The sequence below is a fragment of the Priapulus caudatus genome, unplaced genomic scaffold (assembly GCF_000485595.1).
Source record: "Priapulus caudatus unplaced genomic scaffold, Priapulus_caudatus-5.0.1 Scaffold145, whole genome shotgun sequence".
NCBI classification, from domain to species: Eukaryota; Metazoa; Priapulida; class Priapulimorpha; order Priapulimorphida; family Priapulidae; genus Priapulus; species Priapulus caudatus.
Genome location: NW_014577206.1, coordinates 23,817 through 36,069, shown reverse-complemented (window position 1 = coordinate 36,069; position 12,253 = coordinate 23,817). Strand labels below are relative to the sequence as shown.

The window sequence follows — 12,253 nt, the reverse complement described above, 5'->3', positions numbered from 1 at the left end:
AACGCGTGATCCAATATGGCTGCGCCCACAATCGCCAGATATTTCTCGGCTCACAATGTAAAAAACATCAATTTTCACAAGTCGTAAAAAATCGTAAGTTTTTCAGTTTGATCGTACATTCGTAGAAACATCATGGGATTCGTAAGGAAAACGAAAACATCGTAAGGGTTGGCAGGTCTGCAACAGAGCTCCTGTAATCCGTACTAACTAGAGACCTCGCTGCTAAGCATCGTCTTTTAGAACCCGCCGTCGCGACGCCATTGGTCAGGGTTGACTCACCGATATCGCGAGGCCCAGACTGCCGTGCAGCTTCTGCAGACGACACTGGAACTCGTCACCAGGTTGCGCCTCCGTGTTTAGCGTCATCTCGCCCTCGCTCGCCGACTCCTCGCTGCAACGACAGCGCCACCGCGGTGTCTCATTAACAGTGTCTCACCTTGTCTCAGTGTCTCATCTTGTCTCAGTGTCTCACATTGTGTCAGTGACTCACCTTGTCTCAGTGTCTCACCTTGTCTCAGTGACTCATCCTGTATCAGTGTCTCACCTTGCCTCAGTGACTCATCCTGTCTCAGTGTCTCACCTTGTCTCAGTGTCTCATCCCATATCAGTATCTCACCTTGTCTCAGTGTCTCACCTTGTCTCAGTGTCTCATCCCATATCAGTATCTCACCTTGTCTCAGTGTCTCATCCCATATCAGTATCTCACCTTGTCTCAGTGTCTCATCCCATATCAGCATCTCATTCTGTACCAGTGTCTCACCACATCTCAGTGTCTCAGTACGTCTCAGTACGTCTCGATGTCTCACCTTGTCTCGGTGTCCGTCGGCGTCGCGCTCGGACTGAGACTCGTCGTGAGCCGCGCCAGCGCCCTCTTCCCGCCGTCGGTGGCGCCCCCTGCCGGAAGGCGATCGACGTCGTCGTCGGACGACTGTCGGTACTTGGCGCTGACGAGCGCGGAGAGCTGCAGGGCGGCGGCGCCCCCTGGCGGCGTCGCGTCCGCCGTCTCGCGCCCGCTGTCGTCCTTACGCTCGGACACACCGTATCCGGATCCCTCCTCCTCCTCCTCCTCCTCCTCCTCCTCCTCCTGCACCATCTTCTCGTCCGCCTCGTCTTCCTCTAAGTCGCGGTCCCTCTCCTCGGCGAGGTCGTCGATCTCCTCCTGCAGCGTGCGATCCACGGCGACCTTCCTCATGACCTCCGCTTCCTCCAGGGGGCGCCGCGGCAGCAGCACGACGAGCTCAGCCTCGCCGACGTCCGACGTCCTATAGATGGCGCCGCTCGCGCGAACGTCCAGCAACGCGGAATCCTCGGACGCGGTCGCCGCGGCGACCGACGCGTCGCGACTCGCAAACTCCGCCGCCGTCGTCGTCTCCGACGTCCGCGAGATGGCGCTGACGTCAACGGCGGCGAGGTCGTAGGTCGCGTCGTCGTGGGCGCGCGTCGTTGCCGTGGCGACGTGCTGCTGCTGCTGCTGCTGCTGGGAGGGGGCGCCACCGCCCTGCGGGTGGTTCCACTCGCTGAGAATGTTTTCCAACGTCGTGTCGTCGTCGTCGTCCGTTTCCGCGCCGACGCAGCCTCCGATCGCAAACCGGCCGCCCTTCGTTTCCACGGCGACGGCGTCGTCGTCGCGGAAATCCTCCGGCGGAGGAGCCGCCGCGTCGCCAGGGGGCGCCGCCGGGCCGTCGAGGTCGAGAGCACCGGCGGGGCACGCGGGAGGGCAGGTGGCGGCGCACCGGCGGGGCCCGGCGGGGTCCTCGGGAACCGAGAAGAGCTCCGGCGGCGACCCCTCGCGGACGAGCGCGAACTTCGTCGGCGATGTCAGCGACGTGCCGACGACGTGAAAGTCGCCACTAGAGGCGCTGGAGTGCCGGTGGACGAGCAGCGCGTTGTGACGCCGCAGCGGACTGCTGGGGCCGACGGCGGCGCCCCCTTCCTCCTCCTCCTCCGCCGTCGTCGCCGCGGCGATGTCGAGGGGAGGCAGCGGCGGGCGCGTTCTATTGTCTCGCGTCGGCGTCGCCGCGTCCGAGTCGTCGTCGCCCGATATCAGCGCCCGCTCTCGCAGGAGGTCGGCCGATGTCTGGCACAAGAGGGCGCTGATCGCCGCCTCGTCGTCGCTGTCGTCGAACGATGTCTCCAGGGGGTGCTGCACGCTCAGCTCCGCCTCCAGGGGGCGCTGCGCCTCGGCGGCGAGCTCTGCGGTCCACGGCGACCGGCGCAGCTGGCCTCCGACTCCCCCCGTCAGGTCCCGCGCTGCCTCCGCCGCCTCTGCCGCCTCCGCCGACCCCTGACCCGGGTCGCTGAGCAGCGACGACCTCCGTGGCTCCAATGTCTCGGGGTCGTGGCGCTCGCTCGCCGACGCCGCCTGGTGGAGGTGGTCGCGGGACGGTGGCGCCCCCGCGGGGCGGGCGACGGTGAAGTGGACGATGTCGCGGGCGGACGTGATGAGAGAGACCGCCTCCTGCTGCGGCAGTCCGTCTAGACTGGCGCCGTTTATCGTCAGGATGCGGTCACCTGCAGGGAGAGAGGCGTGAGGGCGCAGTCTATGTGCGTGTATGAGAGGGGGGGGGTGCGCGTGCGTGCGTGCGTGCGTGCGCGCGCGTGTACATGCATGCCCATGTGAGTGGGACATATTGATATTTATACATGTAACATATCGTATCAATTAGCGGCCATTTGTAATGTAAATTTAACCACCGCGGCGCGTTGCGTAACTAATCACAATAAATTATTCGCACTCTATGCCTAACGACGACACAATGAGCGTTTAATTGCGATGAAAATTCCACAATCTCATTAAAACCCCGCCGCCGCCTCAGACTAATCCTCGATTGAAATTCGACGATTTTAATTTATGCGCAATGGAAGACGCATGTGAGGACACCGCCACCAGGGAGCGCCGGCGTGCGAAGCGATAAATTCACGCGTAAACACGACCGGCAGGCATTATTACAGATTAATTCTTAGATAGTATTAATATTGATTATATTTATATATTTAAATGTTTATCATATTATATTAAGTCGAAATTATAGATTATCGATATGATTGTCGATGTAGTTGACGTCGTATAGAGGGCGCTACCTGGTCTCAGCGTTCCTTCGACGTCGGCCGTTCCTCCGGGAACAACGTCCTTCACGAAGATCCCGACTACGTTCCCGGAACGCGCGTCCTCTCCGCCGACGATCGTGATTCCGATCCCTCTCCCCGGAACCTTGCGCAGTCGCACGGCCGCGGTGCCACCAGGGGGCGACTCCGACGACGGAATCATCTGGAATCGCTGGTACAGCGACTCTGGAACGAAAAATGGAAAGCGGATTGTACCGGATCGTACCGCAACTTGACGTGTTTTTTTTGCTCATGTTTACGTTTACTGGATCGTTGCTCCGCGAAGATCGATTAGAGCTGCCTGGTGATGAATGCCGGAATTGGGAGATCTAAAAGACAATGCTTGGCAACAAAGTGCCTCAACGTGACAAATTTGGTGTTTCATGCGTGAAACAGACCTAGATTTCGAGTAAGCTTGACTGAAGCTAGCAACTTTATCGTAGGATTTTAAGACTGATTAATATTTTGTTATAGTAGGAGATGTTGTTAGTAGATTAGTGTCAGCTAATCAGCTATGTAGTTTTAGTGGATGTTGTTAGTTATAGTAGTTATAGTATAGTTATATATATATTTAGTAGTTTAGTTATATGGTATATATATAGTAAGGTATATATTTAGTTGTAGTTGGCCACGATGTTGTTGGCAAGGGGTTGGCAGGATGTTATGTTTTCACCGGTGTGTTTGTTAATTGGTTTGTGTGTTTGTTTGTTTGTGTACAGCCTAACTGAAAAAGTTATGGACGGATTGTCATAAAATTTTCAGGATAGCTCAGAAATGGGCTAACTTAGAATTGATTAGATTTTGGTAGTGATCCGGATCCAATCAATTAATTAATTAATTAATTAATAAAATTTTCAGGATAGGTCAGAAATGGGTTAACTTAGAATTGATTACATTTTGGTGGTGATCTGGATCCAATTAATTAATTAATTAAATTTTCAGGATAGGTCAGAAATGGTGTAACTTACAATTGATGACATTTTGGTGGTGATCCGGATCCAATTAATTATTTAATTAATTAATGAATTAATAAAAATTTTCACAGTGAGAGAATTGAGCTGCCTTGGCGGAGGTCTGCGCTCTCCGAGTGCTCTAGTTATATATATATTTAGTAGTTTAGTTATATAGTAAGGTATATATATAGTAGGGTATATATTTAGTTGTATTAGCTAGGAAAAACATTATCGCGTGGGGCATGGCGTCTCGTGATGGGCGGATAGGTAGGATGTTCACTTGTCACACACTTACCGCTCATGGTCTCGCTAGCAGTTGGCATGATCGTCTCATCCTTTGAGGTAATACTTTCGTCTGCAAACACAAGAGCATTCATTAAAGGTCGTAAATTCCTTCGTAAAGGGCTTGCAATCTTGCGTTATCGAACGTTATAATTATTTATCTATGTATACAAATAGTAATCTCTATTCTTGTCTCAGTGTCTCACGCTTGTCTCAGTGTCGTCATGCCCATGTCAGTGTTTCAGCCTTGGTCTCAGTGACTCCATCCCATATCAAGTATCTCAGCCTTGTCTTAGTGTCCTGCATCACTGTCAGTGTCTCACTTGTCTCAGTGTCTCAGCTTGTCTGCAGTGTGCTCATCCCATATCAGTATCTCATCCATGTCAGCTGTCTCACCTTGTCTCAGTGACTTACGCCTTGTCTCAGTGTCTCATGCCCATGTCAGTGTTCTCACGCTTGTCTGCAGTGACTCATCCATCTCAGTATCTCACGCTTGTCTTAGTGTCTCATCAGCATCGTCAGTGTGCTCACCTTGTCGTCAGTGATCTCAACCTTGTCTTCAAAGTGTCCTCATCCCATATAGTATTCATCCGCATGTCAGTGTCGCTGCACCTTGTTCGTCAGTGACTCATCCATTAGTGTCTCAATTGGCTTGTCTTTAGTGTGCTTGCATCCCATGTCAGTGTCTCACCTTGTCTCCAGTGTCTGCATCCCATATCAGTGTCTGCACCTTGTCTTAGTTGTCTCATCCCATATCAGTGTCTCACCTTGTCTCAGTGTCTCACCTTGTCCTGCAGTGTCTCATCCCATATCAGTATCTCAGCCTTGTCTTAGTGGTCTCATCACATGTAGGTGTCCTCACCTTGTCTCAGTGTCTCACGTTGTCGTCAGTGTCTCATGCCGATATCAGTATCGTTTCATGCCCATGTCAGTGTCTCACTTGTCTCAGTGACTCATCCATATCAAGTGTCTGCATCTTGTCTTAGTGTTCACGGCTGTCTTAGTGTCTCATTTCCATATCATAGTATCGTCACCTTGTCTTAGTATGCTCATGCGCGCATATCAGTATACTCATCTTGTCTCAGTGTCTGCAGCCTTGTCTCAGTGTCTCATCACCATGTCAGTGTCTCAACAGCTTGTTCAGTGACTATCCCATATCAGATGTCTCATCTTGCTCGTTAGTGTCTCACCTTGTGCTTAGTGTCATCATCCCATATCAGTTATATCAACCTTGTCTTAGTATCTCATCCATATCAGTATCGCCTTCATCTTGTCTCAGTGTCTCACCTTGTCTCAGTGACTCATCCTGTACCAGCATCTCATCCTGTACCAGTGTCTCATCCTTGTCTCAGTGTCTCACCACATCACAGTGTCTCATCCTGTCTCAGTATCACACCCTCATGATCCTGTCCTCAGTGTCGTCATCCCATGTCTCACCACATCTCAAGGCCCACCTCGTCTCAGTGGTCTCATCCATATCAGTATTCCACCTTGTTGCTTAAGTATCTCATCCTATATCAGTTGTCGTCACCTTGTCTCAGTGTGCTCACCTTGTCTTAGATGTCTCATCCCATATCAGTATCTCAAGCCTTGTCTCAGTGTCCTCATCACATATCAGCATCTCATTATTCTGTACGCAGTGTGCTCAGGAATTCAGTGTCTTGCAGGTACGCCTTTCACTCAGTACGTCCTCGATGTCTCAGACCTTGTCTTCGGTGTCCCGTCGGCGTCGCGCTCGCACTGAGACTCGTCGTGAGCCGCGCAAGCGCCGCTCTTCCCGCCGTCGTGGCGCCCCCTGCCGACGGCGATGCGACGATGTCGTCGACGCTGTCGGTACTTGGCGCTGACGGAGCGCGGAGAGCTGCAGGGCGGCGGCGCCCCCTGGCGCTCGGCCGTCGCCGTCTCGCGCCGCTGTCGCGTCGCTTACGTCGATCACACGCGTATCCGGATGCCTCCTCCTCCTCCTCCTGCTCCTCGCTGCCTCCTCCTCCTCACTCTCGTGCTTTCTGGCTTCTTCTTCGCTCCTCCTCCTCCTCCGGTCCTGCACCTCTTCTCTGCGTCCCGCACTCGTCTTTCGCTCTAAGTCGCGGTCCCTCTGCCTGCCGGTCAGGGCCGTCTGCTTCTCCTCCTGCAGGCGCGCGATCCACGGCGACCTTGCTCACTGCACCCCCGCTTCCTCCAGGGGTGCGCCGCGGGCAGGCAGCACGACGAGCTGCAGCCTGCGCCGACGTCCGGCCGTCCTGTAAGATGGCGCGCTTCGGTTGGTGAAACGTGGCCAGCGACGGCGGAATCCTCGACGCGGTCGCGCGGCGACCGAGCGTCGGCGACTCGCCCAAACTCGCGCCGCCGTCGTCGTCGTCCGACGTCGCGAAGATGCGCTGACGTCGAAACGGCGGCGCGAGGTCGTAGTCGCGTCGTGCGTGGCGCGGCCGTCGTTTGCTGTGCGAGTGCTGCCTGGGCTGCTGCTGCTGGCTCCTGGGATGGGGGCCGCCACTGCCGCTGGGCGGGTAGTTCCACTGCGCTGCAGCAATGTTTTCGCAGACGTCAGTGTCGTCGTCGTCGGTCGTTTCCGCCGCCGACGCAGCCTCCGATCGGCAAAGCCGGCCGCGCCTTCGTTTTCCAGCGCCGGACGGCGTGCGTCAGTCGGGAAATCCTCCGGGCGGAAGACCGCCAGCGTGCCAGGGGCGGCCGCGGGCGTCGAGGTCGAGAGCAGCCGGCGGGGGTTACACGGCGGCAATGGCGGTGCGGACCGACCGGCGGGGTCCTCGGGAACGGCGAGAAAGAGCTCGCGGCGGCGACCCCATCGGGACGCAGCGCGAACTTTCGTCGCGATGTACAGCGACGTGCCGACTGATCGGAAAGTCGCACGGCTAGAGGCGCTGGAGTGCGGTGGACGAGGCAGCGGCGTTGTGACGCCTGCACGGCGGACTGCTCCGGGCGCCGACGGCGGCGGCCCCCTTCCTCAGCTCCTCCGCCTCCCGCCGTTTCGCCGGCGGCGATGTCGAGGGGCGGCAGGCGGCGGCGCGTTCTATTCGTCTCGCGTCGGCGTCGCCGCCTTGCGTCGAGTCGTCGTCGCCGATAATCAGCGCCCTCTTCTCGCAGGAGGTGCGGCCTGACGGTCTGACAGCAAGAGGGGAGGCCTGAATCGCCCGTGCGCCGTCGTGTCGCTCGTCGTCGAAGCGCGTGCTCGGCAGGGGGTTGCTGGCACGCTTCAGGCTCCGCCTCCAGGGGGGGCTGGCGGCGCTCGGCGGCGAGCTCTTGCGGTCCAGGCGACCCAGGCGGCGCTGGCCTCCCGACTCCGCGCCGTCAGCGGTCGCTGCGCCGCTTCGCCGCCTCGCGCGACCCGCTGACCGGGTCGCTGAGCAGCGAGCGAGCCTCCGTGGCTCCAATGTGTCCTCGTGGTGTGTGCGCTCGCGAGTCGCGGGGACGCCGCTGGTGGAGGTGGTGCGGGACGGTGGCGCCCGTTCCCGGGGCGGGGGCCGAAAAGTGAAGTGGACGATGTCGCGGGGCGAGCGTGATGAGGGCGAGAACCGCCTCGCTGCTGCGGCAGTGCCGTCTAGACTGGCAAGCCGTTTATTCGTCAGATGGCGGTCACGACTGCGGGAGAGAGCGTGAGGGCCGCGAGTCTATGCTGCATGGTATGGGGGTGCGCGTGCGTTGCGCGTGCGTGTATCATGCATGCGCCTGTTGAGTGGGCAGCATTATTTTGATAATGTTATACTATGTAACATATCGTATCATTTAGCGGTCCATGTTGTAAGTGTAAATTTAACTAACACCGCGGCAGGGCGTTGCGTAAACTACAATGCGGGAATAAGTTTGCCGCACTCTATAAACGCCCGGTCGTACCTAACGAGCGGACGACAATGAGCGTTTAATGCGGATGAAAATTCCAACAATCTCCAATTAAAACCCCCGCCGCGAGAGCATGACGAATCCTCGATTGAAATATTCGACGATTTTTAATTTATGCGCATAATGGAGAGACCACGCGCGACAAACCGCTGCCAGCCCAGGGAGCGCCAGCGTTGCGAGAGCGATAATATTCGGGGCGCATTAACGCGACGGCGGGCAGCAATTTATTATCAATTAATTCATAGATAGTATTAGATATTGATTATATATATATTAATAGACTGTTTATCATATATATATTTAAGTCGATATTATATAGATTATCGATATGATTGTCGATGTTGTTTGACCGTCGTATAGTAGGGGCTAACCATGGTCTCCAGCGTTCCTTGTGTCGACGTGGGCGCGTGTCCTCCGGGAACACACACGTGCCTTCACGAAGATCCGCGACTACGTTCCGCGAACGCGCGTCCTCATGCGCGCCGACGATGCGTGATTCCGATCGGCTCTGGCTCCCCTGAAACCTTGCGCAGTCGCAGGCCGGCCGCGGTGCACCAGGGGGCGACTCCGACGACGGGAATCATCTGAATCGCTGTAAGGCAGGTAGGCGATACTCTGGAAAGCGAAAAATGGAAAGGGGGATTGTACTGGGATCCGTAACGCGGGATTGGTACGGCGGATCGTACGGCAACTTTGACGTGTTTTTCTCTATTTGCTCAATGTTTACGTTTACTGATCGTTGCCTCCGCGAAGATGCGATTAGAGGCTGCATGGTGATAATGCCGGAATTGGGAGATCTGAAAAGACAAATGCTTGGCCAGACAGAAGTAGGCTCTGGCAAACGGTGACAAATTTGGTGTTCATGCGCTGAAAACAGACGCTAAAGATTTCGAGTAAGCTTGACTGAAGGCTAGCAACTTTATCGGTAGGATTTTGAAGACTTGGGATTCAATAATTTTGTTTATAGTAAGGAGATGTTATGTTGTTTTATAGTAATTATATATATATTTACAAGAGCTGAATCAATACGCTAGAGTGTAAGCAACGGAAAAACGGGGAAATAGTTGACTATTTCACGACATGATTATTTATGCTTTGCCTGCGACGTCTAGAATAATTTTATGGTATTCGCATTAAGGCACGAATTCTTTGCTCTCTAAAGCAAGACCAACCGTTTGTCAATACAATACTCCTGCGGCTTGAGATATGTGGCTGCCTAAACGGCTCCCTACCCACATGCGCATCACACGGCCTGGGCTCCCAGCTATTATTCGGGGCGGTACCTAAACGCCCTCTAACGGTTGCTTGAGATGTTTCGTTTTTTTCCAAGTCCATACATTTTATGAATGATTTTTCGGGTGCAGGTGGGCAGGGTGGAGGTCGACTTTCGGGGAGGCATCGCCTTTATGGCCCCTTATTCTCCCATTATCTTTCCGCTAGGCACGGCTAATGCCCGTCATGAATTGGAGCGCGGGCAATGTTTTTTTAATTAAGTCTGCTACAACGGCAGCTTTAGTAAGAGTACCAAATTTGGGCCATGCTGACATCAATTATCAGCGGCTCCAAGCGGTGACGGAAACCGATAGCCAAAATGCTTTAGCCGGCGTGAATGGATGCGGACAGAAGTGTTATTCTAGGCGGCGTTTTGGCATGGTGGAGGGGAAGGTTTAGTTGAGCCGATATCTCCGCCTAGAAGTATTCGTATTGTACAAGCGGTTGGTTCTTGTTTTAGAGAGCAAAGAATTCTGCTATAATGCAATACCAATGAATTATTATAGCTCGAGGCAAAGTAGAATAATGTGTCGTGAAAAAATAGCACTATTTTCCCCGTTTTTCCGTTGTAGGCACTTCTATGGGGTATTATTACGCTCTTTTGATATTTAGTATAGTTCTAGTTATATAGTAAGGTTACATATATACGTAGGGTATATATTTAGTTGTATTAGGCTAGGAAAAACATTATCGCGTTGGGCGTGGCATGCTCGTGATGGGCCGGAATAGGTGGATGTTCACTTGTCACAACACTTACGCGGTCAATGGTGTCGGCTAGCAGTTGGCATGGATCGTCCTGCATCTTTGAGGTTAATACTTTCGTCTCTAGCAAACACAAGCGGCATTCATTAAAGGTCGTAAATTCCTTCGTAAGGGCTTGGCAATCTTTGCGTGCGACTTGCATGGTGAACGGTTATAATTATTTATGCTAGTGTATAACAATATATATATAGTATATATAATACAAATTATATAACAAATATATAATATATATATATATATATTATATTTGTATATATATTATGTAATATATATATGATATATTATATATATATTTTGTATATATATTTGTATATATCTATATAATATATATATATATCATATAATACTAAAATTATATATATATATATTATATACAATATATTATTAAAATATATATATTATATATATATATATATATATATATATACAAATATATATATATATGTATATATATATATATACAAAATATATCTACAAATATATATAATATATATATATATATTATATACACATATAGGGCAGGCAGCAGTAGCAGCATTAATGTTATAGTAAATGGCAGTAGAAATCTACCGAATTCTCTCACCTTACATTACATAAACGATCGCATCCGTCGCCGCGCTTGCCCGGCGTGCTGCGCGAGGGCGGCGCACCTGCTGCGTCGTCATGCGGTCCCGCGTGGCTGCCGCGAAGGGCGCCTACCGGCTGCGTCGTCATCGTCCCGTGTTGCCGTGGGGGCGGCCAAGCCGCTGCGTCGCGTCCCGGCGTCTGCGTGGCGCTGCTGGCGCGAGGTGGCCCGGCGGGGCAGCAAGTCTGCTAATGCTGGAGCCGGTACGCCTCATCCACCACGTCGTGCGGTCGCCGCGGCAGACGACGTGTCATCCACCAGACCGCTCAGTGCTCTGGGAGGTCCAGAGCAGAGGGTCAGCAACGGTCAGGCAGAGGTCAATACGGAAGTATCCACGGCAATTAAGAGTATAACGTCGGCACACAGACATCACGTCTGCATACATACTTCAGCAATCCCATGATTGCGGCATGACGTCAGTGTTGTCATGCGGTTTGTAATTTCGTAATCGATGCATCGGTTGGACGGCAAGTAACCGATGATCGTTAGCAATCGGTTACTCGGGGGTTGTTGAATTGCCTGCGTGTGCGTAACGTCGTGTGGGGCATGTACGTGTTCGTGCATGTATGATGCTTGTTTTAGCCCTGTTTACTGTTTTGTTTTGCCTGTTTACTACTGTGTGTATAATACATAGTATGTTTAATAATAGGAATATTTACTGGTACTAGTAGCGGGATGCATATCTTCCTGATTCTCATCACTTTTTTGCCAAGTTTTCTTTAGTTCTAAATTTTCGCATTTTATTTTCGGGATTTTTTCTTTTTTTCGTAATGGAAATTGATTATGGTGATATTTTGATAAAGCCAAGCGCGTCGATTTTCGAGGCCACTGTTCAACCGATGATGCGAGTATAAATTCGATGATCATTGACATCAGCTAATGGGACGGGGACGCCCACCACGAACATTCGGAACACACCACACGCCAACTGCACTGCACGGCGACGCACCACGCACGGCACACATCACACAACAGCACACGCGCACGCACGCACGGCACGCAGCGACGCAACACACACACACACACACCACGGTGCAGCAACACCAGCACACACTACACGCACACACCACGGCGCACGTCACACAAGCACACAACCGCCCAGGCCCACACCACAGCACGCACGCACGCACATGCACACATGCACGCCACACACACCCAACACAGCCGCGCACTCACTCGTTAGTGAACACGTTCCGACGCGACGCTCCCGGCCTCGCTCGCATGCACAACACACACACACAACACTACGCCACCACATCCACGCACAGTCACACAGCGCGGGCGCGCACTCAACCGTTAGTGAACACGTTGCCGACGTCTGACGCTCGGCCGCGTCCGGCTCGCATGCACACACACACACACCACCGACAACCCACACACACCCGGCTCCCACACACAC

At 53.0% G+C, this 12,253-nt stretch overlaps 1 protein-coding gene and 1 long non-coding RNA gene across 2 annotated transcripts in view; one reads left to right on the top strand and one right to left on the bottom strand.

Moving 5' to 3' along the window:
* LOC106806156 (tyrosine-protein phosphatase non-receptor type 13-like) overlaps positions 1-12,253 on the bottom strand; it is a gene marked incomplete at its 5' end in the record, with an annotated part of 41,206 nt that overhangs the window by 14,611 nt on the left and 14,342 nt on the right.
* LOC106806186 lies at positions 635-5,131 on the top strand. Its single transcript, XR_001393509.1, has 3 exons — positions 635-715; positions 4,728-4,745; positions 5,081-5,131. It is a non-coding gene; the product is annotated as an uncharacterized LOC106806186 (long non-coding RNA).